Below are 26,389 nucleotides of genomic sequence, written 5' to 3' on the forward strand. Positions count from 1 at the left end.
AGATTAGTTTAGGGAGTATTGTCATCTTCATTATATTCTCTTGGCCTATCCAAAAGCACTGAACGTCTTTCTAATTATTTAAATCTGACTTCATTTTTGTGCCAAGTGTTTCGTAATTTTGCTCCTGACTTCCCTTTGTTAGATATATTCCCAAATATTTTGTACTATCGACAGTTATTTTGAATGGAATTTCTCTTTGTATCTCTTGCTGTTGGATTGTGTTGGTAAGGTATAAAAATGCTGAGGATTTCTGTGGATTTATTTTGTATCCTGCAATTTTGCTAAAGTTCTGAATTGTTTCTAATAGCTTTTTAGCAGAGTCTTTGGGGTTCTCTAAGTATACCATTATGTCATCTGCAAAGAGTGATAGTTTGATTTCCTCATTTCCTACTCTCAATTCCTTGAATCTCTTTCTCGGCTCTTTTTGCCGAGGCTAGCGTTTCTAGTACTATATTGAATAGTAATGGTGATAGTGGGAAACCTTGTTTCACTCCTTATCTTACAGGGAAAGGTTCCATAAGATATTTGCTGACGGTTTTGAATAGAGGTTCCTTATTATTTTAAGGAATAGTCCATTTATTCCTATACTCTCAAGTGTTTTTTGTAGGAATGGATGTTGGATTTTATCAAATGCTTTTTCTGCATCTATTGAGAAGACCATATGTTTTTTAGTAATTTGATTATTAATATGGACAATTATACTAATAGTTTTCCTAATATTAAACCAACCCAGCACTGCTGGTATAAATCCTCCTTGATCGTAGTGTATTATCCTGGGGATGATTCTCTGAAGTCTTTTTGCTAATATCTTATTTAAGATTTTAGCATCAATATTCAAGAAGGAAAATGGTCTTTAGTTTTCTTTCTCTGTTTACAATCTACCTGGTTTTAGGTATCAGTACCATGTCTGGGGCATAAAAGGAATTTGGTAGGCCTCCTTCAATTCATTTTTTTTTTCAAATAGTTTATATAGTATTAGAGTTAGTTGTTCTTTAAATGTGTGGTAGAATTCACATGTCAATCCATCACTTCCTGAGGATTTTTTCTTAGGGTGTTGGTTAATAAATTGTTCTATTTCTTTTTCCGAAATGGGACTATTTAGACTTCTTACTTCTTCCTCTGTTAATCTGCGCAAGTTATATTTCCTCCACAAGTCTGAGAGATAAACTATCCTTTGTTCCTCTAATTTATTTATGATCTCATTCTTTATTCCTAACTCATGGACCCATTTTGATCTTTTCTCACTATTTGCTGTTAAGTGTGGGTCCATGCCTAGTTTCTGCCATAATAATTCCCAGTTTTCCCAGCAGTTTCTGTCAAATAATGAATGCTTATTCCAAAATTTGGGATCTTTGGGTTTGTCAAAAACTAGATTGTTATTTTTATTCAATATCTTGCCCTGTGAAGCTAACCTACTCCACTGATCAACTAGCCTATTTATTAGTCAACACCCAATGGTTTTGGTGACTGCTGCTTTATAATATACTTTAGATCAGGTACAGCTAGGCTACCTTCATTTGATTATTTTTTTTTCTCATTACTTCCCTTGCAATTCTCAACCTTTTGTTCTTTCCTATGAATGTTGTTGTTATTTTTTCTAGGTCATTAAAATAGTTTCTGATTGGTGTAGCACTAAATAAATAGATTAATTTAGAGAGTATTGTCATCTTGATAATATTCGCTCTGCTTATCCAAGAGCACTGAATGTCTTTCCAATTATTTAAATCTGACTTCATTTTTGTGGCAAGTGTTTTGTAATTTTTCTCATATAATTCCTGACTATTCTTTGGTAGATGGATTCCCAAATACTTTATACTCTCAACATTTGTTTGGAATGGAATTTCTCTTTGTATCTCTTGCTGTTGGATTGTGTTGGTAATATGTAAAAATGCTGAGGATTTAGGTGGATGTATTTTGTATCTTGAAACTTTGCTAAAGTTCTGAATTAATTCTAATAGCTTTTTAGCAGAGTCTTTGGGGTTCTCTAAGTATACCATCATGTCATCTGCAAAGAGTAATAGTTTGATTTCCTCATTAGCTACTCTAATTCCTGGAATCTCTCTGGGCTCTTATTGCCTAGGCTAGCATTTCTAATACAATATGGAATAGTAATGGTGATAGTGAGCAACCGTTGTTTCACTCCTTATCTTACTGGGAAAGGTTCCAGTGTATCACCATTACATATGATGTTTACTGACAGTTTTAAATATATAATCATGATTTTAAGGAATAGTCCATTTATTCCTATACTCTCAAAGGTTTGTAGTAGGAATGGATGTTGGATTTTATGAAATGCTTTTTCTTCATCTATTGAGATGATCATATGGTTTTTATTAATTTGGTTATTGATATAGTTGATTATACAAATAGTGTTCCTAATATTGAACCAGCCCTGCATTCCTGGTATAAATCCCACTTGGCCATAATTTATCATCCTGGGGAGGGTTTTCTGTAGTCTTTTGGATAATATTTTATTTAAGATTTTAGCATCATTAGGGAGATTGGTCTATAATTTTGTTTCTCTGTTTTCAGCCTACCTGGTTTAGGTATCAGTACCATGTCTGTGTCATAAAAGGAATTTGGTAGGACTCCTTCAATCCCTATTTTTTCAAATAGTTTCTATAACATTGGAGTTGTTTTTTTAAATTTTTGGTAGAATTCACATGTAAATCCATCTGGTGCTGGGGATTATTTTTTCTTAGGGAGTTGGTTAATAGCTTCTTCTATTGCTTTTTCAGACTATTTCCTTCTTCCTCTGTTAGTCTGGGCAAGCTTATTTTTGAAGGTATTTTTCCACTTCATTTAAGTTATCGAATTTATTGCCGTAAAGTTGGGCAAAGTAGCTCCTAACTATTGTTCTAATTTCCTCTTCATTAGGGGTGAGTTCTCCCTTTTCATTTTTAAGACTAACAATTTTTGTTTCAAATACAGACAACTACAGGCACACAGTAGTAGACAGAGTCTAAAGTCGAGTCCTGACTTCTTTTAATCATCTTTTCTTTCTTAACTTTTTTGGATCATGGACTTTTTTGACTTACTGCTGAATGCCTCTTCTAGGAATAGACGTTTTTAAATGCTTAAAACAAAGGAACAGGATAACGAGGGAATCACTATTACTGAAATGCTGTTTTAAAATGTTTTTTTCTCAATAGTGTTTTATTTTTTCCAAATACAGGTAAAGACAGTTTTCGACATTCATTATTAAAATTAGTTTTGAAAATAAACGTGATATATCCCAGGTTGAGAACCTGTGCACTAGGAACTTGGAATTTTCCCCCTCTCTCCACTCCTGGAAATGTCTCCATTCTTTATGAGGACACTCTGTTCCAAGCTGAAGTTGCTCTGAATTCCTTGGGAAACTGAAGGAGGAATAGACCTGGCTGAGTCTCCCCAGGCCTACTCCTTGGTTACTTGAACTGTGGTTCTGTGAGGAACCCATACAGAACTATCAGCCTCCACCTTGGAGCTGGTGAAGAACCAGTTCTATTTCTGTGGGCAATGCCAGAGGCACTTGTTGCTTCTCTGTTGCCAATTACTTCTTTAAAAGCCTGGGTGTATTTATTAATACAGACAGAATAATTTCTCATAGATCCACCGAATGCACTCCCTGGGATGTAAGGCACACACAGACAAACAAAGGGAGGCCTTGCATCCCACAGCACCAAGCTCTAATCCCTCTTAGTCTGCAAACTCAAAAATTCCATTACTCAGGACAATCATGAAGCATAAAAGAATGGTCAATAATTGTAGGGAGTCACCCTGGCACCCTTTAAGGAGGGTATCTGCAAACAGCTTAGAGCCCCTTCCTCAACCTGGAAGGCTCTAAATCTTACCCATGCTCACTGATCAGAGAAGGAGCTCCCCGGCTGCCGGGATACTAGCATGGGAAGGCGCTGAGTGCTTTTCCTTCATTGTGCATTGCTTACCAGGAGATGTAGCCGCTCCAGTGTTCATGGCACACTCTTGGGCTTCACGGGGCAGAGACAGGTTACTGAGGGGAGGGGTAAGTTGGAGGTCTGAGCCAGTGAGGCAATGGTAATGTTCTTGGGTTTTAGTCACCAAGCATTCATCAAATGCCCAGTGCAGCAGACAGATCCCAGGCCTGAAGCCAGATGTGGCCTCAGGCTCACTGGCCTTGTCACCAAGGGAGAGGGGGCCCAGCTAGCTCATTTTTGAAAGGGGGAAAAAAAGAATACCTCCACTTCCAGGTTTGAGAGGAGGATCCAATTGGGATACATGCAAAGTTTAGCAGACATCCTGGCCTGTTCCTAGCCTTGGATTTAAATTGGTTGGATTTATTCAGGGAACTCGGCTGCTTGACGATTGGAACACATCGTTTTATTTCATTGAAAAGGGTCTTTACCCTACAATTTCTCAAAGCAAATGCTTCTGTTTAATGTGAGCTTCAATCTCTTCCCCCAGTTGTTGCAACATTAGATTTATTGGTGTATTAAGCAGATGTTGTTCTCAGGGCATGTTGCTCGTGACCTCTTCCAGACTTACTATCCTATGGATCTAACATGATAACCTTGGCCTAAGATTGGATGTGTCTTGTACAGACAACCCTGGCCTAATTAACAAAGGGATCCAAGATTTGCGTCTTTCAAAGGGCTGTTTTCCAAATTGTCCAAGATGAAAGGTACCTGATGAAGAGGTCCAGGGACTTAACCATGGCCCTAGGCTCCATCCCAAGAGCAATATGTGGGCTTAGCTCCCTTTCCCCCTGGCTGCTTCTACTCATGTCTTCACATTCTGGTCCCTGTGTCTTTTGTGACCGTATCATTCATTTGGTAGTACACCTCATCCATCAGGCCTTAGACTACTCAATCAGCAAAGCACAATTAAACAAGGAGCAAAACATATATTACATACTTACTAGGGGTCAGATATTACACTAGACCCTGGAGACATAAAGATAAAAACAAAATGGTCTTGCCCTCAAAGTTTATATATTATTGCGGAAAATGATGTCAACAAAAAAAAAAATAGGAAGAAAATCTCTGCATAAGCAAGATAATTGCATAAATATTTTCATATACATTGGATTTATCATATATTTTCACATATATAACATGTAATGACTGGTCATTTAGGGAAGGAGGTGGAAAGAAGGAGGGGGAATGTTGGAACAGGAGGTTTCGCAAGGTTCAGTGTTGAAAACTTGTTCCTGTGTATATTTTCTACATAAAGAGGTTTCCTAAGAAATATTGTTAAAAGAAGACTTCCGCATAAAGCCTGAGCACAATCCTCATCAGATGAGCAGTTGACTTGCTTACCTTGGCCATGGAGACCTCATTGTGTGATGCTCATTGTGACATGCCGGAGAACACCCAAAGTTTTCTGACTTCAAGGTGATGTTCTCTTCCCAACAACCCAGTTGCATCCTGACAGCAAAGGGAGTAGTATGTGAATAGAAGAATGGATGAGTGGACTAATAGACTGATAGACTAGATACATAGATTCCTGGTGATGGATGAATGGGATAGAGAAGATAAACAAATAGATTGAATAGATACACTTAATGCATAGTTAAAAAGATAATGATGGATAGATAAGTGAAAAGATAGATTTATAGTAGAAAAGTTTATAGGTAGAAAAGTGATTTATAGGAAGAAAAGTGATTTATAGGTAGCAAACAGCTCTATAGGAAGAAAAGCCATTTATAGGTAGAAAAGAGATTTTTAGATTAAAAAAGGGGATTTAGAAGTAGAAAAGAGATTTATAGGCAGAAGAGAATGAATAGCTGGATTAAAATATACATACAACCCCCACCCAAAATATTGCAGTTTGTGGATGTGTCAAATGGACACATATCTTTCACTTATGCTTTAACATTTTATCTTTTCAGGCAACCTATAAGCCAGTACTGAAGCAAAGGAGATACTGAAGCCAGAGTGACCAGATTCTGGCGATATTGAAAACATGTCTTTGGAAATCTACTTGAAACGGGATTTAGATTGTTGTTGGGGAGTTTTGATCTATACTTTGGAGTTTATTGCACTGGTGGGGGGAAGGGGAGAGAGGATGTTTCTGAGTTTGATTGTTGGGGAGTTTTGATATCTATACTTTGGAGTTTATTGTACTGGTGGGGGGAAGGGGAGAGATGATGTTTCTGAGTTTGATGTGTTTTTAAAAATAAAAAATGTTTTTTTTCTGTTTCCAAAAGTTTCAAGTTGTCATTCTTTCAGCTCCCACATGATTAGTGATATTTCCCAGTTTCTTCTTTACTATCTGATGATTATATTTGCCAGCTGGTTAATCCTAAAGAAATACTTGTTGGCAAACTTATTGGGTAAACTACATTTTTCCCTTATTTGCAGCTAGCCCATACTGCTGATGGGTAAAGGTAAAGCTGGCTATCCTATCTGGGTTTGGGAATAAGAGAGGGAGGCAGATTTGTTCTTCTTTGAGATTGTGAAAAAACTGTAAGCAGGCCCTTTGCCATCAGAGGCTGGGGACCGTCTGAAAATCTGGGAGCAAAGAGGTAGTGGGGGTTAACAAGCAGCAGGGCTGTTGTGTTCTAGCCAGAGAAGTTCCAGAGAAGCTCGGAACTGGCCCTGCTGAAGTCTTTTGGATCTTCCTGGAGGAGCAGAGCAGCCATTCTACACCAGAAGGGCAATTCAGAATGACAAGGGACTGGCTTAGAGATTTGCATCCAGGTGCTTCCCCTCAGCTCTAGGGGAAGGCTGAGCCAGAAAATAATTGGTGTCCCCACAGGCTTGTGCTAGAGCCCCCCATTCCCCCTTTGAAGTTTCTTCTGCCTGACTTGTGCTCATTATAATCTATATGAGTGAAATGTCAAACTTCTGTTTCTGAAAATCTAACCTTTCTTCAGAAGCTGGGAACCTAAATCCCCTGGATGAAGAAGGGGGATAGTAAGAGTGCTAGAAAAGCAAATGGGTGCTCTGGAGACGGCAAGATTGGAGATGGGAAAACCCCGTCTGATTTGATTCCATAGATAGTGGCAAAGGTCAGGTTAGCCACAAAAGATGTTTGCACTGATTGATAAAGCTGGAACAATACCTCTTGGGAATTGATGTACAGGCTCTGGCAAGAAAATGAAACCAAACTAACTCCCAAGCAGGATGCAGCCTTAATTGGCTGAAGGGCCCCAGAAGACCCTGGACAAGCCAGTCAAGCCGGCTTCCAGAGCTAGTCCTTAGCTTGGCCTTGGGAATCCTCCCAGGGGGTGGAAGAGGAGGAGGTCTGGATTGCTCTCTGACAGCACCTTCTCATCCTCCATCTTGGGCTTTCCACTTCTGGGCTTGGGCTTGGAGGGTCTCATCTACAGAAAACCACCTTCTTGAGGGCAAGAACTGTTGGAGTTTTTCCTTGGTAGCTCTGCCATTTTTCCACTTCGAATCACTTCCGATTTACCAATATTTATTAAGGAAACAAGCATTTATTAAACTCCTATGTACCAAGCACTGTGCTAAGCACTTTACACATATTCTCTCCTGAACATCACTGGGAGGTAGGTGCTAATATCCACTCTCTCAGTTAAAGAAACTGAGGCAACAGGTCAGCAAAATAGAGGCGAGATTGAAACAGATCTTGTCTTGTACAGACAACCCTGGCCTAATTAACAAGGGGATTCTAGATCTGCAGCGTTCAATGGGGTGTTTTCCAAATTCTACATGATGAAAGGTACCGGATGAAGCGGTCTGGGGTCTTAACCGTGGCCCTAGCTCCTTCTGCTTTGCAGCCAAACCCTAGGCTCCATCCCAAGAGCAATATGTGGGCTTGGCTCCCTTTCCCGCTGGTGCTTCTACTCATGTCCCCAATTTCTGGTCCCTGTGTCCTTTGTGACCATATCATTCATCTGGTAGCCCACCTCATCCATCTTCCTTAGACTACTCAATCAGCAAAGCTCAATTAAACAAGGAGCAAACATATATTACATACTTACTAGGGGTCGTATATTTCACTAGACCCTGGAGACATAAAGGTAAAAACAAAATGGTCTTGCCCGCAAAGTTTATATTCTATTGGGGAAAATGATGTCAACAAAAAGAACTAGGAAGACAATCTATGCATAAGCAAGATAATTGTATAAATATTTTTACATACATTGGATTAAGCATATATTTTCATATATTTAACATGTGAATCCCCTGTCATCTTCCCTGTCATCTAGGGGAAGAGGTGGAAGAAAGGAGGGGAAAAGTTGGAAGAGAAGGTTTTGCAAGGGTCAGTGTTAAAAACTTACCCCTTCATATGTTTTGTAAATAAAAAGCTTTCCTCAAACAATTTTTAAAAAGAAAAAAAACCCACATACCAGGTGAGCACTACCCTCATCTGATGAGCATTTGCTTTGCTTACCTTCTCCATGGAGACCTCATTGTGTCATGCCCATTGTGACACGCCTGAGAACACCCAAGGTTTTCTGACTTAAAGGGGATGTTCTCTCCCCAACAACCCAGTTGGATCCTGACAGCCAAGGGAGTAGTATGTGAATAGAAGAATAGATGAGTGGACAAATAGACTAATAGACTAGATACATAGATAAGTGCTGATAGATAGATGGGATAGATAGGGTAAACAAATAGATTCAATAGATACACTTGATGCATAGTTAAATAGATAATGATCGGTAGATAAGTGAAAAGATAGATTTATAGTAGAAAAGTTTATAGGTAGAAAAGATATTTATAGGAAAAAAAAGTGATTTATAGTTAGAAAAGAGATTTATATGAAAAAAGCGATACATAGGTAGAAAAGAGATATATATAGTTAAAAAAGTGATTTAGGAGAAGAAACGAGATTTATAGGTAGAAAAGAGATGTATAGGCAGAAGAGAATGAATAGCTGCCTTAAATTATACATAGATAATGAAGGAGTCAATGGAGGGTTAGGTAAATCAGTAAATAAATTACTGGAGAGAGAGATCCATTTGGGCCCTCATCAGCATGATACCAAGGGCTGCTGTCATAGATTGAGACTGCCTTCACGTCAGTATTAAACTATTATATTTTATTCTTCAATATTATAGAAGCTAAAATGGTTGCTTTCTATCTGGCTTGGGAAATTGTTGACTTCTCTTTCTTCCCCTCTTCCCCCACGCCCCCCCAAAATTGCATTTTGTGGATGGTTATTCTAGTAGATCAATTGGACACATATCTTTCACTTATGCTGTAACATTTTACCTTTTCAGGCATCCTATAAGCCACTGCTGAAGCAGAGGAGATACTGAACCAGTTGTGACCAGATGCTGGCGATATTGAACGCATCTTAAGCCTCGGGATCGACTTAAAACGGGATTTAACCTGTTCATGAAGGTAAAGCATCTACATAGAGATAATGTACCTGCAGCTTCCCTCCTGCAGTCAGTGTTAATAGGAGATCAAGGTAGGGCCTGGTTGCTGACTAGCCCTATATATATACTAGAAGTACAAATAATCTGGGAAATAGAGAGCCTACACTTAAAAGCAAACAAACAAACAAAAGCAAATTCTTTTAGTTCGGAAACTATTTTCTTTTTCCTCATCCTATGGCTGGTTCCCAGAAAAAAGATGACTTGCTCATATTAGAGGTTTCATAAATGCTTGTTAAATTCAATTACATATAGATGAAGACTTTTTCTAAAATTATAGGCAGCTGGCTGGTTCAGTGGATAACACTGTTGGACCTCCCTTGAATCAGCAAGTGATTTCAAACACCAGCTGTAGGACTCTGGGCAAGTCACTTAATCTGTGTTTGCCTCAATTTCCTCCTCTGTAAATTGGGAATGATACAATCATGTTTGCTCCACAGAGGATAAGCCTCTGAGAACTATTTGTTTTCAAGTAGAGTCACAGCATCGTGGATTTTGAGCTGGCAGCAATATTTCAGGGTTTCTACTTCCATATTTTACAAAGAAAGTCACTGAGACACAAGGAGGTTTAGTATAGTTAATATATTGTTCAAGCGCATACAAGTTGTAAGTGGCAGAGACAAGATTCAAACAGATCCTGTTAATACTATCGTGTTACCTCTAAGTGTTCATTATATATGGGTGTATGGGTGTCCATATATGTGTGTGTATATTTCCATACTCCAATCTTCTAACCTATAACTAAACATATTTACTCTTAAAAAAAAAAAAGTGGTGGGATGGGGTAGGGGAAAGACACTGTAATAAAGTAACATTAAACAAGTGGTATTTTGCTCTGCTGTTTATTTCTTACTTTCATGACTTTATATTATCACTTTAAACTCCCTGAGCCTCAGTTTCCTCACATGTTAAATGAGATAGTTGAGCTCCATGACCACTAGGAAACTACATTTCCAGTTCTAAAATTGTGATTCCACAGTGAAAATCTAGCAACATTGTGTCCTAATGTAAGATCTGTATTTGATCATTAATGAGTCATATATTTTCTCTTGGATTTTATATAGTTCATTTGTAGCAACATTAACCTGGCATTCCCTTCTGAGGGCTGACCCCATCCTTGTTGTGGTGACTGTTAGAGGTGGGCCGCCCTCATCCCGGTGACCATCCACTCCAGATCCTCTTTGTGGTTGGTGGGGTGACAATATCAGAAGCCAAAATGTTGAAAGATCTCGTTTCTTCCCTGAAGCCTGGAACACAGGTACCGAACCCGAAATAACAGGACATGCATCTCCCTGGCCCAAGGATGGGAGAGTCTGGCTGTTCCCACAAGACTTGGTCTGAGCCTTAGGGGTAGCATTTGAGGAGATGATCTATAGAATTCGGGAGATGGTGAAGCACTGTGTAAAGGTCAGATAATTCTCTTACTACTACTATTATTACTTGTACTCTTACCCCTATTATTATTACTACTATTTCTACTATTACTCCTCTTCCTACTCCTATTAGTATTACTCCTACGATTACTACTATTACTCTTCCACCAACTACTACAATTACTGCCACTCTTATTATTGTTATTATTCCTTCTAGATCTCTTCCTCCTGCTACTAGTACTATCATTGCTCCTATTCCTATTAATACTCCTTTTACTACCACTACTACTATTATTTCTACTACCACTTTTACTATTACTATTACTCCTACTGCTACTGCTACTCCTACTCCTACTAGTGTCACTCCTATTCCTATCATTATTACTGTTGCTATTACTACTTCTTCTACTACTATTATTCCTACTCCTATTATTATTAGTACTACTACCATTACTATTACTTTTATCATTACTACTCTTTTTACTACTTCTATCACTACTTTTATTCCTCTTCCTATTACTGTTACTACTCATACTACTCCTACTTCTTCTACGCCTCCACCTCCTACTACTGCCACTACTCCTTTGTCCGGAAGTCCATATGTTTTCTAAATAAAGAGGTTTCCTAAAAAATATTGTTAAAAGAAGACTTGCGCATAAAGCCTGAGCACAATCCTCATCAGATGAGCAGTTGACTTGCTTACCTTGGCCATGGAGACCTCATTGTGTGATGCTCATTGTGACATGCCGGAGAACACCCAAAGTTTTCTGACTTCAAGGTGATGTTCTCTTCCCAACAACCCAGTTGGATCCTGACAGCAAAGGGAGTAGTATGTGAATAGAAGAATGGATGAGTGGACTAATAGACTGATAGACTAGATACATAGATTCCTGGTGATGGATGAATGGGATAGAGAAGATAAACAAATAGATTGAATAGATACACTTAATGCATAGTTAAAAAGATAATGATGGATAGATAAGTGAAAAGATAGATTTATAGTAGAAAAGTTTATAGGTAGAAAAGTGATTTATAGGAAGAAAAGTGATTTATAGGTAGCAAACAGCTCTATAGGAAGAAAAGCCATTTATAGGTAGAAAAGAGATATTTAGATTAAAAAAAGGGATTTAGAAGTAGAAAAGAGATTTATAGGCAGAAGAGAATGAATAGCTGGATTAAAATATACATACAACCCCCCCCCCAAATATTGCAGTTCGTGGATGGTTTTTCCAGTATATCAAATGGACACATATCTTTCACTTATGCTTTAACATTTTATCTTTTCAGGCAACCTATAAGCCAATACTGAAGCAAAGGAGATACTGAAGCCAGAGTGACCAGATTCTGGCGATATTGAAAACATATCTTTGGAAATCTACTTGAAACGGGATTTAGATTGTTGTTGGGGAGTTTTGATCTATACTTTGGAGTTTATTGCACTGGTGGGGGGAAGGGGAGAGAGGATGTTTCTGAGTTTGATTGTTGGGGAGTTTTGATATCTATACTTTGGAGTTTATTGTACTGGTGGGGGGAAGGGGAGAGATGATGTTTCTGAGTTTGATGTGTTTTTAAAAATAAAAAATGTTTTTTTTTCTGTTTCCAAAAGTTTCAAGTTGTCATTCTTTCAGCTCCCACATGATTAGTGATATTTCCCAGTTTCTTCTTTACTATCTGATGATTATATTTGCCAGCTGGTTAATCCTAAAGAAATACTTGTTGGCAAACTTATTGGGTAAACAACATTTTTCCCTTATTTGCAGCTAGCCCATACTGCTGATGGGTAAAGCTGGCTATCCTATCTGGGTTTGGGAATAAGAGAGGGAGGCAGATTTGTTCTTCTTTGAGATTGTGAAAAAACTGTAAGCAGGCCCTTTGCCATCAGAGGCTGGGGACCGTCTGAAAATCTGGGAGCAAAGAGGTAGTGGGGGTTAACAAGCAGCAGGGCTGTTGTGTTCTAGCCAGAGAAGTTCCAGAGAAGCTCGGAACTGGCCCTGCTGAAGTCTTTTGGATCTTCCTGGAGGAGCAGAGCAGCCATTCTACACCAGAAGGGCAATTCAGAATGACAAGGGACTGGCTTAGAGATTTGCATCCAGGTGCTTCCCCTCAGCTCTAGGGGAAGGCTGAGCCAGAAAATAATTGGTGTCCCCACAGGCTTGTGCTAGAGCCCCCCATTCCCCCTTTGAAGTTTCTTCTGCCTGACTTGTGCTCATTATAATCTATATGACTGAAATGTCAAACTTCTGTTTCTGAAAATCTAACCTTTCTTCAGAAGCTGGGAACCTAAATCCCCTGGATGAAGAAGGGGGATAGTAAGAGTGCTAGAAAAGCAAATGGGTGCTCTGGAGACGGCAAGATTGGAGATGGGAAAACCCCGTCTGATTTGATTCCATAGATAGTGGCAAACGTCAGGTTAGCCACAAAAGATGTTTGCACTGATTGATAAAGCTGGAACAATACCTCTTGGGAATTGATGTACAGGCTCTGGCAAGAAAATGAAACCAAACTAACTCCCAAGCAGGATGCAGCCTTAATTGGCTGAAGGGCCCCAGAAGACCCTGGACAAGCCAGTCAAGCCGGCTTCCAGAGCTAGTCCTTAGCTTGGCCTTGGGAATCCTCCCAGGGGGTGGAAGAGGAGGAGGTCTGGATTGCTCTCTGACAGCACCTTCTCATCCTCCATCTTGGGCTTTCCACTTCTGGGCTTGGGCTTGGAGGGTCTCATCTACAGAAAACCACCTTCTTGAGGGCAAGAACTGTTGGAGTTTTTCCTTGGTAGCTCTGCCATTTTTCCACTTCGAATCACTTCCGATTTACCAATATTTATTAAGGAAACAAGCATTTATTAAACTCCTATGTACCAAGCACTGTGCTAAGCACTTTACACATATTCTCTCCTGAACATCACTGGGAGGTAGGTGCTAATATCCACTCTCTCAGTTAAAGAAACTGAGGCAACAGGTCAGCAAAATAGAGGCGAGATTGAAACAGATCTTGTCTTGTACAGACAACCCTGGCCTAATTAACAAGGGGATTCTAGATCTGCAGCGTTCAATGGGGTGTTTTCCAAATTCTACATGATGAAAGGTACCGGATGAAGCGGTCTGGGGTCTTAACCGTGGCCCTAGCTCCTTCTGCTTTGCAGCCAAACCCTAGGCTCCATCCCAAGAGCAATATGTGGGCTTGGCTCCCTTTCCCGCTGGTGCTTCTACTCATGTCCCCAGTTTCTGGTCCCTGTGTCCTTTGTGACCATATCATTCATCTGGTAGCCCACCTCATCCATCTTCCTTAGACTACTCAATCAGCAAAGCTCAATTAAACAAGGAGCAAACATATATTACATACTTACTAGGGGTCGTATATTTCACTAGACCCTGGAGACATAAAGGTAAAAACAAAATGGTCTTGCCCGCAAAGTTTATATTCTATTGGGGAAAATGATGTCAACAAAAAGAACTAGGAAGACAATCTATGCATAAGCAAGATAATTGTATAAATATTTTTACATACATTGGATTAAGCATATATTTTCATATATTTAACATGTGAATCCCCTGTCATCTTCCCTGTCATCTAGGGGAAGAGGTGGAAGGAAGGAGGGGAAAAGTTGGAAGAGAAGGTTTTGCAAGGGTCAGTGTTAAAAACTTACCCCTTCATATGTTTTGTAAATAAAAAGCTTTCCTCAAACAATTTTTAAAAAGAAAAAAAACCCACATACCAGGTGAGCACTACCCTCATCTGATGAGCATTTGCTTTGCTTACCTTCTCCATGGAGACCTCATTGTGTCATGCCCATTGTGACACGCCTGAGAACACCCAAGGTTTTCTGACTTAAAGGGGATGTTCTCTCCCCAACAACCCAGTTGGATCCTGACAGCCAAGGGAGTAGTATGTGAATAGAAGAATAGATGAGTGGACAAATAGACTAATAGACTAGATACATAGATAAGTGCTGATAGATAGATGGGATAGATAGGGTAAACAAATAGATTCAATAGATACACTTGATGCATAGTTAAATAGATAATGATCGGTAGATAAGTGAAAAGATAGATTTATAGTAGAAAAGTTTATAGGTAGAAAAGATATTTATAGGAAAAAAAAGTGATTTATAGTTAGAAAAGAGATTTATATGAAAAAAGCGATACATAGGTAGAAAAGAGATATATATAGTTAAAAAAGTGATTTAGGAGAAGAAACGAGATTTATAGGTAGAAAAGAGATTTATAGGCAGAAGAGAATGAATAGCTGCCTTAAATTATACATAGATAATGAAGGAGTCAATGGAGGGTTAGGTAAATCAGTAAATAAATTACTGGAGAGAGAGATCCATTTGGGCCCTCATCAGCATGATACCAAGGTCTGCTGTCATAGATTGAGACTGCTTTCTCGTCAGTATTAAACTATTATATTTTATTCTTCAATATTATAGAAGCTAAAATGGTTGCTTTCTATCTGGCTTGGGAAATTGTTGACTTCTCTTTCTTCCCCTCTTCCCCCACGCCCCCCCAAAATTGCATTTTGTGGATGGTTATTCTAGTAGATCAATTGGACACATATCTTTCACTTATGCTGTAACATTTTACCTTTTCAGGCATCCTATAAGCCACTGCTGAAGCAGAGGAGATACTGAACCAGTTGTGACCAGATGCTGGCGATATTGAACGCATCTTAAGCCTCGGGATCGACTTAAAACGGGATTTAACCTGTTCATGAAGGTAAAGCATCTACATAGAGATAATGTACCTGCAGCTTCCCTCCTGCAGTCATTGTTAATAGGAGATCAAGGTAGGGCCTGGTTGCTGACTAGCCCTATATATATACTAGAAGTACAAATAATCTGGGAAATAGAGAGCCTACACTTAAAAGCAAACAAACAAACAAAAGCAAATTCTTTTAGTTCGGAAACTATTTTCTTTTTCCTCATCCTATGGCTGGTTCCCAGAAAAAAGATGACTTGCTCATATTAGAGGTTTCATAAATGCTTGTTAAATTCAATTACATATAGATGAAGACTTTTTCTAAAATTATAGGCAGCTGGCTGGTTCAGTGGATAACACTGTTGGACCTCCCTTGAATCAGCAAGTGATTTCAAACACCAGCTGTAGGACTCTGGGCAAGTCACTTAATCTGTGTTTGCCTCAATTTCCTCCTCTGTAAATTGGGAATGATACAATCATGTTTGCTCTACAGAGGATAAGCCTCTGAGAACTATTTGTTTTCAAGTAGAGTCACAGCATCGTGGATTTTGAGCTGGCAGCAATATTTCAGGGTTTCTACTTCCATATTTTACAAAGAAAGTCACTGAGACACAAGGAGGTTTAGTATAGTTAATATATTGTTCAAGCGCATACAAGTTGTAAGTGGCAGAGACAAGATTCAAACAGATCCTGTTAATAATATCGTGTTACCTCTAAGTGTTCATTATATATGGGTGTATGGGTGTCCATATATGTGTGTGTATATTTCCATACTCCAATCTTCTAACCTATAACTAAACATATTTACTCTTAAAAAAAAAAAAGTGGTGGGATGGGGTAGGGGAAAGACACTGTAATAAAGTAACATTAAACAAGTGGTATTTTGCTCTGCTGTTTATTTCTTACTTTCATGACTTTATATTATCACTTTAAACTCCCTGAGCCTCAGTTTCCTCACATGTTAAATGAGATAGTTGAGCTCCATGACCACTAGGAAACTACATTTCCAGTTCTAAAATTGTGATTCCACAGTGAAAATCTAGCAACATTGTGTCCTAATGTAAGATCTGTATTTGATCATTAATGAGTCATATATTTTCTCTTGGATTTTATATAGTTCATTTGTAGCAACATTAACCTGGCATTCCCTTCTGAGGGCTGACCCCATCCTTGTTGTGGTGACTGTTAGAGGTGGGCCGCCCTCATCCCGGTGACCATCCACTCCAGATCCTCTTTGTGGTTGGTGGGGTGACAATATCAGAAGCCAAAATGTTGAAAGATCTCGTTTCTTCCCTGAAGCCTGGAACACAGGTACCGAACCCGAAATAACAGGACATGCATCTCCCTGGCCCAAGGATGGGAGAGTCTGGCTGTTCCCACAAGACTTGGTCTGAGCCTTAGGGGTAGCATTTGAGGAGATGATCTATAGAATTCGGGAGATGGTGAAGCACTGTGTAAAGGTCAGATAATTCTCTTACTACTACTATTATTACTTGTACTCTTACCCCTATTATTATTACTACTATTTCTACTATTACTCCTCTTCCTACTCCTATTAGTATTACTCCTACGATTACTACTATTACTCTTCCACCAACTACTACAATTACTGCCACTCTTATTATTGTTATTATTCCTTCTAGATCTCTTCCTCCTGCTACTAGTACTATCATTGCTCCTATTCCTATTAATACTCCTTTTACTACCACTACTACTATTATTTCTACTACCACTTTTACTATTACTATTACTCCTACTGCTACTGCTACTCCTACTCCTACTAGTGTCACTCCTATTCCTATCATTATTACTGTTGCTATTACTACTTCTTCTACTACTATTATTCCTACTCCTATTATTATTAGTACTACTACCATTACTATTACTTTTATCATTACTACTCTTTTTACTACTTCTATCACTACTTTTATTCCTCTTCCTATTACTGTTACTACTCATACTACTCCTACTTCTTCTACGCCTCCACCTCCTACTACTGCCACTACTCCTTTGTCCGGAAGTCCATATGTTTTCTAAATAAAGAGGTTTCCTAAAAAATATTGTTAAAAGAAGACTTGCGCATAAAGCCTGAGCACAATCCTCATCAGATGAACAGTTGACTTGCTTACCTTGGCCATGGAGACCTCATTGTGTGATGCTCATTGTGACATGCCGGAGAACACCCAAAGTTTTCTGACTTCAAGGTGATGTTCTCTTCCCAACAACCCAGTTGGATCCTGACAGCAAAGGGAGTAGTATGTGAATAGAAGAATGGATGAGTGGACTAATAGACTGATAGACTAGATACATAGATTCCTGGTGATGGATGAATGGGATAGAGAAGATAAACAAATAGATTGAATAGATACACTTAATGCATAGTTAAAAAGATAATGATGGATAGATAAGTGAAAAGATAGATTTATAGTAGAAAAGATATTTATAGGAAAAAAAAGTGATTTATAGGAAGAAAAGTGATTTATAGGTAGCAAACAGCTCTATAGGAAGAAAAGCCATTTATAGGTAGAAAAGAGATTTTTAGATTAAAAAAAGGGATTTAGAAGTAGAAAAGAGATTTATAGGCAGAAGAGAATGAATAGCTGGATTAAAATATACATACAACCCCCCCCCCAAATATTGCAGTTCGTGGATGGTTTTTCCAGTATATCAAATGGACACATATCTTTCACTTATGCTTTAACATTTTAACTTTTCAGGCAACCTATAAGCCAGTACTGAAGCAAAGGAGATACTGAAGCCAGAGTGACCAGATTCTGGCGATATTGAAAACATGTCTTTGGAAATCTACTTGAAACGGGATTTAGATTGTTGTTGGGGAGTTTTGATCTATACTTTGGAGTTTATTGCACTGGTGGGGGGAAGGGGAGAGAGGATGTTTCTGAGTTTGATTGTTGGGGAGTTTTGATATCTATACTTTGGAGTTTATTGTACTGGTGGGGGGAAGGGGAGAGATGATGTTTCTGAGTTTGATGTGTTTTTAAAAATAAAAAAAAGTTTTTTGTCTGTTTCCAAAAGTTTCAAGTTGTCATTCTTTCAGCTCCCACATGATTAGTGATATTTCCCAGTTTCTTCTTTACTATCTGATGATTATATTTGCCAGCTGGTTAATCCTAAAGAAATACTTGTTGGCAAACTTATTGGGTAAACAACATTTTTCCCTTATTTGCAGCTAGCCCATACTGCTGATGGGTAAAGCTGGCTATCCTATCTGGGTTTGGGAATAAGAGAGGGAGGCAGATTTGTTCTTCTTTGAGATTGTGAAAAAACTGTAAGCAGGCCCTTTGCCATCAGAGGCTGGGGACCGTCTGAAAATCTGGGAGCAAAGAGGTAGTGGGGGTTAACAAGCAGCAGGGCTGTTGTGTTCTAGCCAGAGAAGTTCCAGAGAAGCTCGGAACTGGCCCTGCTGAAGTCTTTTGGATCTTCCTGGAGGAGCAGAGCAGCCATTCTACACCAGAAGGGCAATTCAGAATGACAAGGGACTGGCTTAGAGATTTGCATCCAGGTGCTTCCCCTCAGCTCTAGGGGAAGGCTGAGCCAGAAAATAATTGGTGTCCCCACAGGCTTGTGCTAGAGCCCCCCATTCCCCCTTTGAAGTTTCTTCTGCCTGACTTGTGCTCATTATAATCTATATGACTGAAATGTCAAACTTCTGTTTCTGAAAATCTAACCTTTCTTCAGAAGCTGGGAACCTAAATCCCCTGGATGAAGAAGGGGGATAGTAAGAGTGCTAGAAAAGCAAATGGGTGCTCTAGAGACGGCAAGATTGGAGATGGGAAAACCCCGTCTGATTTGATTCCATAGATAGTGGCAAACGTCAGGTTAGCCACAAAAGATGTTTGCACTGATTGATAAAGCTGGAACAATACCTCTTGGGAATTGATGTACAGGCTCTGGCAAGAAAATGAAACCAAACTAACTCCCAAGCAGGATGCAGCCTTAATTGGCTGAAGGGCCCCAGAAGACCCTGGACAAGCCAGTCAAGCCGGCTTCCAGAGCTAGTCCTTAGCTTGGCCTTGGGAATCCTCCCAGGGGGTGGAAGAGGAGGAGGTCTGGATTGCTCTCTGACAGCACCTTCTCATCCTCCATCTTGGGCTTTCCACTTCTGGGCTTGGGCTTGGAGGGTCTCATCTACAGAAAACCACCTTCTTGAGGGCAAGAACTGTTGGAGTTTTTCCTTGGTAGCTCTGCCATTTTTCCACTTCGAATCACTTCCGATTTACCAATATTTATTAAGGAAACAAGCATTTATTAAACTCCTATGTACCAAGCACTGTGCTAAGCACTTTACACATATTCTCTCCTGAACATCACTGGGAGGTAGGTGCTAATATCCACTCTCTCAGTTAAAGAAACTGAGGCAACAGGTCAGCAAAATAGAGGCGAGATTGAAACAGATCTTGTCTTGTACAGACAACCCTGGCCTAATTAACAAGGGGATTCTAGCTAGATCTGCAGCGTTCAATGGGGTGTTTTCCAAATTCTACATGATGAAAGGTACCGGATGAAGCGGTCTGGGGTCTTAACCGTGGCCCTAGCTCCTTCTGCTTTGCAGCCAAACCCTAGGCTCCATCCCAAGAGCAATATGTGGGCTTGGCTCCCTTTCCCGCTGGTGCTTCTACTCATGTCCCCAGTTTCTGGTCCCTGTGTCCTTTGTGACCATATCATTCATCTGGTAGCCCACCTCATCCATCTTCCTTAGACTACTCAATCAGCAAAGCTCAATTAAACAAGGAGCAAACATATATTACATACTTACTAGGGGTCGTATATTTCACTAGACCCTGGAGACATAAAGGTAAAAACAAAATGGTCTTGCCCGCAAAGTTTATATTCTATTGGGGAAAATGATGTCAACAAAAAGAACTAGGAAGACAATCTATGCATAAGCAAGATAATTGTATAAATATTTTTACATACATTGGATTAAGCATATATTTTCATATATTTAACATGTGAATCCCCTGTCATCTTCCCTGTCATCTAGGGGAAGAGGTGGAAGGAAGGAGGGGAAAAGTTGGAAGAGAAGGTTTTGCAAGGGTCAGTGTTAAAAACTTACCCCTTCATATGTTTTGTAAATAAAAAGCTTTCCTCAAACAATTTTTAAAAAGAAAAAAAACCCACATACCAGGTGAGCACTACCCTCATCTGATGAGCATTTGCTTTGCTTACCTTCTCCATGGAGACCTCATTGTGTCATGCCCATTGTGACACGCCTGAGAACACCCAAGGTTTTCTGACTTAAAGGGGATGTTCTCTCCCCAACAACCCAGTTGGATCCTGACAGCCAAGGGAGTAGTATGTGAATAGAAGAATAGATGAGTGGACAAATAGACTAATAGACTAGATACATAGATAAGTGCTGATAGATAGATGGGATAGATAGGGTAAACAAATAGATTCAATAGAAACACTTGATGCATAGTTAAATAGATAATGATCGGTAGATAAGTGAAAAGATAGATTTATAGTAGAAAAGTTTATAGGTAGAAAAGATATTTATAGGAAAAAAAGTGATTTATAGTTAGAAAAGGGATTTATATGAAAAAAGCGATACATAGGTAGAAAAGAGATATATATATAGTTAAAAAAGTGATTTAGGAGAAGAAACGAGATTTATAGGTAGAAAAGAGATTTATAGGCAGAAGAGAATGAATAGCTGCCTTAAATTATACATAGATAATGAAGGAGTCAATGGAGGGTTAGGTAAATCAGTAAATAAATTACTGGAGAGAGAGATCCATTTGGGCCCTCATCAGCATGATACCAAGGGCTGCTGTCATAGATTGAGACTGCCTTCACGTCAGTATTAAACTATTATATTTTATTCTTCAATATTATAGAAGCTAAAATGGTTGCTTTCTATCTGGCTTGGGAAATTGTTGACTTCTCTTTCTTCCCCTCTTCCCCCACGCCCCCCCAAAATTGCATTTTGTGGATGGTTATTCTAGTAGATCAATTGGACACATATCTTTCACTTATGCTGTAACATTTTACCTTTTCAGGCATCCTATAAGCCACTGCTGAAGCAGAGGAGATACTGAACCAGTTGTGACCAGATGCTGGCGATATTGAACGCATCTTAAGCCTCGGGATCGACTTAAAACGGGATTTAACCTGTTCATGAAGGTAAAGCATCTACATAGAGATAATGTACCTGCAGCTTCCCTCCTGCAGTCAGTGTTAATAGGAGATCAAGGTAGGGCCTGGTTGCTGACTAGCCCTATATATAAACTAGAAGTACAAATAATCTGGGAAATAGAGAGCCTACACTTAAAAGCAAACAAACAAACAAAAGCAAATTCTTTTAGTTCGGAAACTATTTTCTTTTTCCTCATCCTATGGCTGGTTCCCAGAAAAAAGATGACTTGCTCATATTAGAGGTTTCATAAATGCTTGTTAAATTCAATTACATATAGATGAAGACTTTTTCTAAAATTATAGGCAGCTGGCTGGTTCAGTGGATAACACTGTTGGACCTCCCTTGAATCAGCAACTGATTTCAAACACCAGCTGTAGGACTCTGGGCAAGTCACTTAATCTGTGTTTGCCTCAATTTCCTCCTCTGTAAATTGGGAATGATACAATCATGTTTGCTCCACAGAGGATAAGCCTCTGAGAACTATTTGTTTTCAAGTAGAGTCACAGCATCGTGGATTTTGAGCTGGCAGCAATATTTCAGGGTTTCTACTTCCATATTTTACAAAGAAAGTCACTGAGACACAAGGAGGTTTAGTATAGTTAATATATTGTTCAAGCGCATACAAGTTGTAAGTGGCAGAGACAAGATTCAAACAGATCCTGTTAATACTATCGTGTTACCTCTAAGTGTTCATTATATATGGGTGTATGGGTGTCCATATATGTGTGTGTATATTTCCATACTCCAATCTTCTAACCTATAACTAAACATATTTACTCTTAAAAAAAAAAAAAGTGGTGGGATGGGGTAGGGGAAAGACACTGTAATAAAGTAACATTAAACAAGTGGTATTTTGCTCCGCTGTTTATTTCTTACTTTCATGACTTTATATTATCACTTTAAACTCCCTGAGCCTCAGTTTCCTCACATGTTAAATGAGATAGTTGAGCTCCATGACCACTAGGAAACTACATTTCCAGTTCTAAAATTGTGATTCCACAGTGAAAATCTAGCAACATTGTGTCCTAATGTAAGATCTGTATTTGATCATTAATGAGTCATATATTTTCTCTTAGATTTTATATAGTTCATTTGTAGCAACATTAACCTGGCATTCCCTTCTGAGGGCTGACCCCATCCTTGTTGTGGTGACTGTTAGAGGTGGGCCGCCCTCATCCCGGTGACCATCCACTCCAGATCCTCTTTGTGGTTGGTGGGGTGACAATATCAGAAGCCAAAATGTTGAAAGATCTCGTTTCTTCCCTGAAGCCTGGAACACAGGTACCGAACCCGAAATAACAGGACATGCATCTCCCTGGCCCAAGGATGGGAGAGTCTGGCTGTTCCCACAAGACTTGGTCTGAGCCTTAGGGGTAGCATTTGAGGAGATGATCTATAGAATTCGGGAGATGGTGAAGCACTGTGTAAAGGTCAGATAATTCTCTTACTACTACTATTATTACTTGTACTCTTACCCCTATTATTATTACTACTATTTCTACTATTACTCCTCTTCCTACTCCTATTAGTATTACTCCTACGATTACTACTATTACTCTTCCACCAACTACTACAATTACTGCCACTCTTATTATTGTTATTATTCCTTCTAGATCTCTTCCTCCTGCTACTAGTACTATCATTGCTCCTATTACTATTAATACTCCTTTTACTACCACTACTACTATTATTTCTACTACCACTTTTACTATTTCTATTACTCCTACTAGTACTGCTACTCCTACTCCTACTCCTACTAGTGTCACTCCTATTCCTATCATTATTACTGTTGCTATTACTACTTCTTCTACTACTATTATTCCTACTCCTATTATTATTAATACTACTACCATTACTATTACTTTTATCATTACTACTCTTTTTACTACTTCTATCACTACTTTTATTCCTCTTCCTATTACTGTTACTACTCATACTACTCCTACTTCTTCTGAGCCTCCACCTCCTACTACTGCCACTACTCCTTTGTCCGGAAGTCCATATGTTTTCTAAATAAAGAGGTTTCCTAAAAAATATTGTTAAAAGAAGACTTGCGCATAAAGCCTGAGCACAATCCTCATCAGATGAGCAGTTGACTTGCTTACCTTGGCCATGGAGACCTCATTGTGTGATGCTCATTGTGACATGCCGGAGAACACCCAAAGTTTTCTGATTTAAAGGTGATGTTCTCTTCCCAACAACCCAGTTGGATCCTGACAGTAAAGGGAGTAGTATGTGAATAGAAGAATGCATGAGTGGACTAATAGACTGATAGACTAGATACATAGATTCCTGGTGATGGATGAATGGGATAGAGAAGATAAACAAATAGATTGAATAGATACACTTAATGCATAGTTAAAAAGATAATGATGGATAGATAAGTGAAAAGATAGATTTATAGTAGAAAAGTTTATAGGTAGAAAAGTGATTTATAGGAAGAAAAATGATTTATAGGTAGCAAACAGCTCTATAGGAAGAAAAGCCATTTATAGGTAGAAAAGAGATATTTAGATTAAAAAAAGGGATTTAGAAGTAGAAAAGAGATTTATAGGCAGAAGGGAATGAATAGCTGGATTAAAATATACATACAACCCCCCCCCAAAATATTGCAGTTTGTGGATGGTTTTTCCAGTATATCAAATGGACACATATCTTTCACTTATGCTTTCACATTTTATCTTTTCAGGCAACCTATAAGCCAATACTGAAGCAAAGGAGATACTGAAGCCAGAGTGACCAGATTCTGGCGATATTGAAAACATGTCTTTGGAAATCTACTTGAAACGGGATTTAGATTGTTGTTGGGGAGTTTTGATCTATACTTTGGAGTTTATTGCACTGGTGGGGGGAAGGGGAGAGAGGATGTTTCTGAGTTTGATTGTTGGGGAGTTTTGATATCTATACTTTGGAGTTTATTGTACTGGTGGGGGGAAGGGGAGAGATGATGTTTCTGAGTTTGATGTGTTTTTAAAAATAAAAAATGTTTTTTTTCTGTTTCCAAAAGTTTCAAGTTGTCATTCTTTCAGCTCCCACATGATTAGTGATATTTCCCAGTTTCTTCTTTACTTTCTGATGATTATATTTGCCAGCTGGTTAATCCTAAAGAAATACTTGTTGGCAAACTTATTGGGTAAACAACATTTTTCCCTTATTTGCAGCTAGCCCATACTGCTGATGGGTAAAGCTGGCTATCCTATCTGGGTTTGGGAATAAGAGAGGGAGGCAGATTTGTTCTTCTTTGAGATTGTGAAAAAACTGTAAGCAGGCCCTTTGCCATCAGAGGCTGGGGACCGTCTGAAAATCTGGGAGCAAAGAGGTAGTGGGGGTTAACAAGCAGCAGGGCTGTTGTGTTCTAGCCAAAGAAGTTCCAGAGAAGCTCGGAACTGGCCCTGCTGAAGTCTTTTGGATCTTCCTGGAGGAGCAGAGCAGCCATTCTACACCAGAAGGGCAATTCAGAATGACAAGGGACTGGCTTAGACATTTGCATCCAGGTGCTTCCCCTCAGCTCTAGGGGAAGGCTGAGCCAGAAAATAATTGGTGTCCCCACAGGCTTGTGCTAGAGCCCCCCATTCCCCCTTTGAAGTTTCTTCTGCCTGACTTGTGCTCATTATAATCTATATGACTGAAATGTCAAACTTCGTTTTCTGAAAATCTAACCTTTCTTCAGAAGCTGGGAACCTAAATCCCCTGGATGAAGAAGGGGGATAGTAAGAGTGCTAGAAAAGCAAATGGGTGCTCTGGAGACAGCAAGATTGGAGATGGGAAAACCCCGTCTGATTTGATTCCATAGATAGTGGCAAACGTCAGGTTAGCCACAAAAGATGTTTGCACTGATTGATAAAGCTGGAACAATACCTCTTGGGAATTGATGTACAGGCTCTGGCAAGAAAATGAAACCAAACTAACTCCCAAGCAGGATGCAGCCTTAATTGGCTGAAGGGCCCCAGAAGACCCTGGACAAGCCAGTCAAGCCGGCTTCCAGAGCTAGTCCTTAGCTTGGCCTTGGGAATCCTCCCAGGGGGTGGAAGAGGAGGAGGTCTGGATTGCTCTCTGACAGCACCTTCTCATCCTCCATCTTGGGCTTTCCACTTCTGGGCTTGGGCTTGGAGGGTCTCATCTACAGAAAACCACCTTCTTGAGGGCAAGAACTGTTGGAGTTTTTCCTTGGTAGCTCTGCCATTTTTCCACTTCGAATCACTTCCGATTTACCAATATTTATTAAGGAAACAAGCATTTATTAAACTCCTATGTACCAAGCACTGTGCTAAGCACTTTACACATATTCTCTCCTGAACATCACTGGGAGGTAGGTGCTAATATCCACTCTCTCAGTTAAAGAAACTGAGGCAACAGGTCAGCAAAATAGAGGCGAGATTGAAACAGATCTTGTCTTGTACAGACAACCCTGGCCTAATTAACAAGGGGATTCTAGATCTGCAGCGTTCAATGGGGTGTTTTCCAAATTCTTCATGATGAAAGGTACCGGATGAAGCGGTCTGGGGTCTTAACCGTGGCCCTAGCTCCTTCTGCTTTGCAGCCAAACCCTAGGCTCCATCCCAAGAGCAATATGTGGGCTTGGCTCCCTTTCCCGCTGGTGCTTCTACTCATGTCCCCAGTTTCTGGTCCCTGTGTCCTTTGTGACCATATCATTCATCTGGTAGCCCACCTCATCCATCTTCCTTAGACTACTCAATCAGCAAAGCTCAATTAAACAAGGAGCAAACATATATTACATACTTACTGGGGGTCGTATATTTCACTAGACCCTGGAGACATAAAGGTAAAAACAAAATGGTCTTGCCCGCAAAGTTTATATTCTATTGGGGAAAATGATGTCAACAAAAAG

General features: G+C 39.4%; 2 long non-coding RNA genes across 2 annotated transcripts; both read right to left on the reverse strand.

Annotated features, from left to right (window-relative positions):
- Positions 1-10,141: 10,141 nt before the first annotated feature.
- LOC141546645 (uncharacterized) lies at positions 10,142-14,468 on the reverse strand. Its single transcript, XR_012483348.1, has 3 exons — positions 14,443-14,468; positions 11,390-11,497; positions 10,142-10,710 (listed from the first exon to the last, which is right to left on the reverse strand). It is a non-coding gene; the product is annotated as an uncharacterized LOC141546645 (long non-coding RNA).
- A 1,793-nt stretch (positions 14,469-16,261) lies between these two features.
- Positions 16,262-20,596, reverse strand: LOC141546647 (uncharacterized). The gene is made up of 3 exons (XR_012483350.1): positions 20,571-20,596; positions 17,510-17,617; positions 16,262-16,830 (listed from the first exon to the last, which is right to left on the reverse strand). It is a non-coding gene; the product is annotated as an uncharacterized LOC141546647 (long non-coding RNA).
- Between the last annotated feature and the right edge of the window lie 5,793 nt (positions 20,597-26,389).

This window comes from Sminthopsis crassicaudata, chromosome 6, assembly GCF_048593235.1.
Source record: "Sminthopsis crassicaudata isolate SCR6 chromosome 6, ASM4859323v1, whole genome shotgun sequence".
NCBI classification, from domain to species: domain Eukaryota; kingdom Metazoa; phylum Chordata; class Mammalia; order Dasyuromorphia; family Dasyuridae; genus Sminthopsis; species Sminthopsis crassicaudata.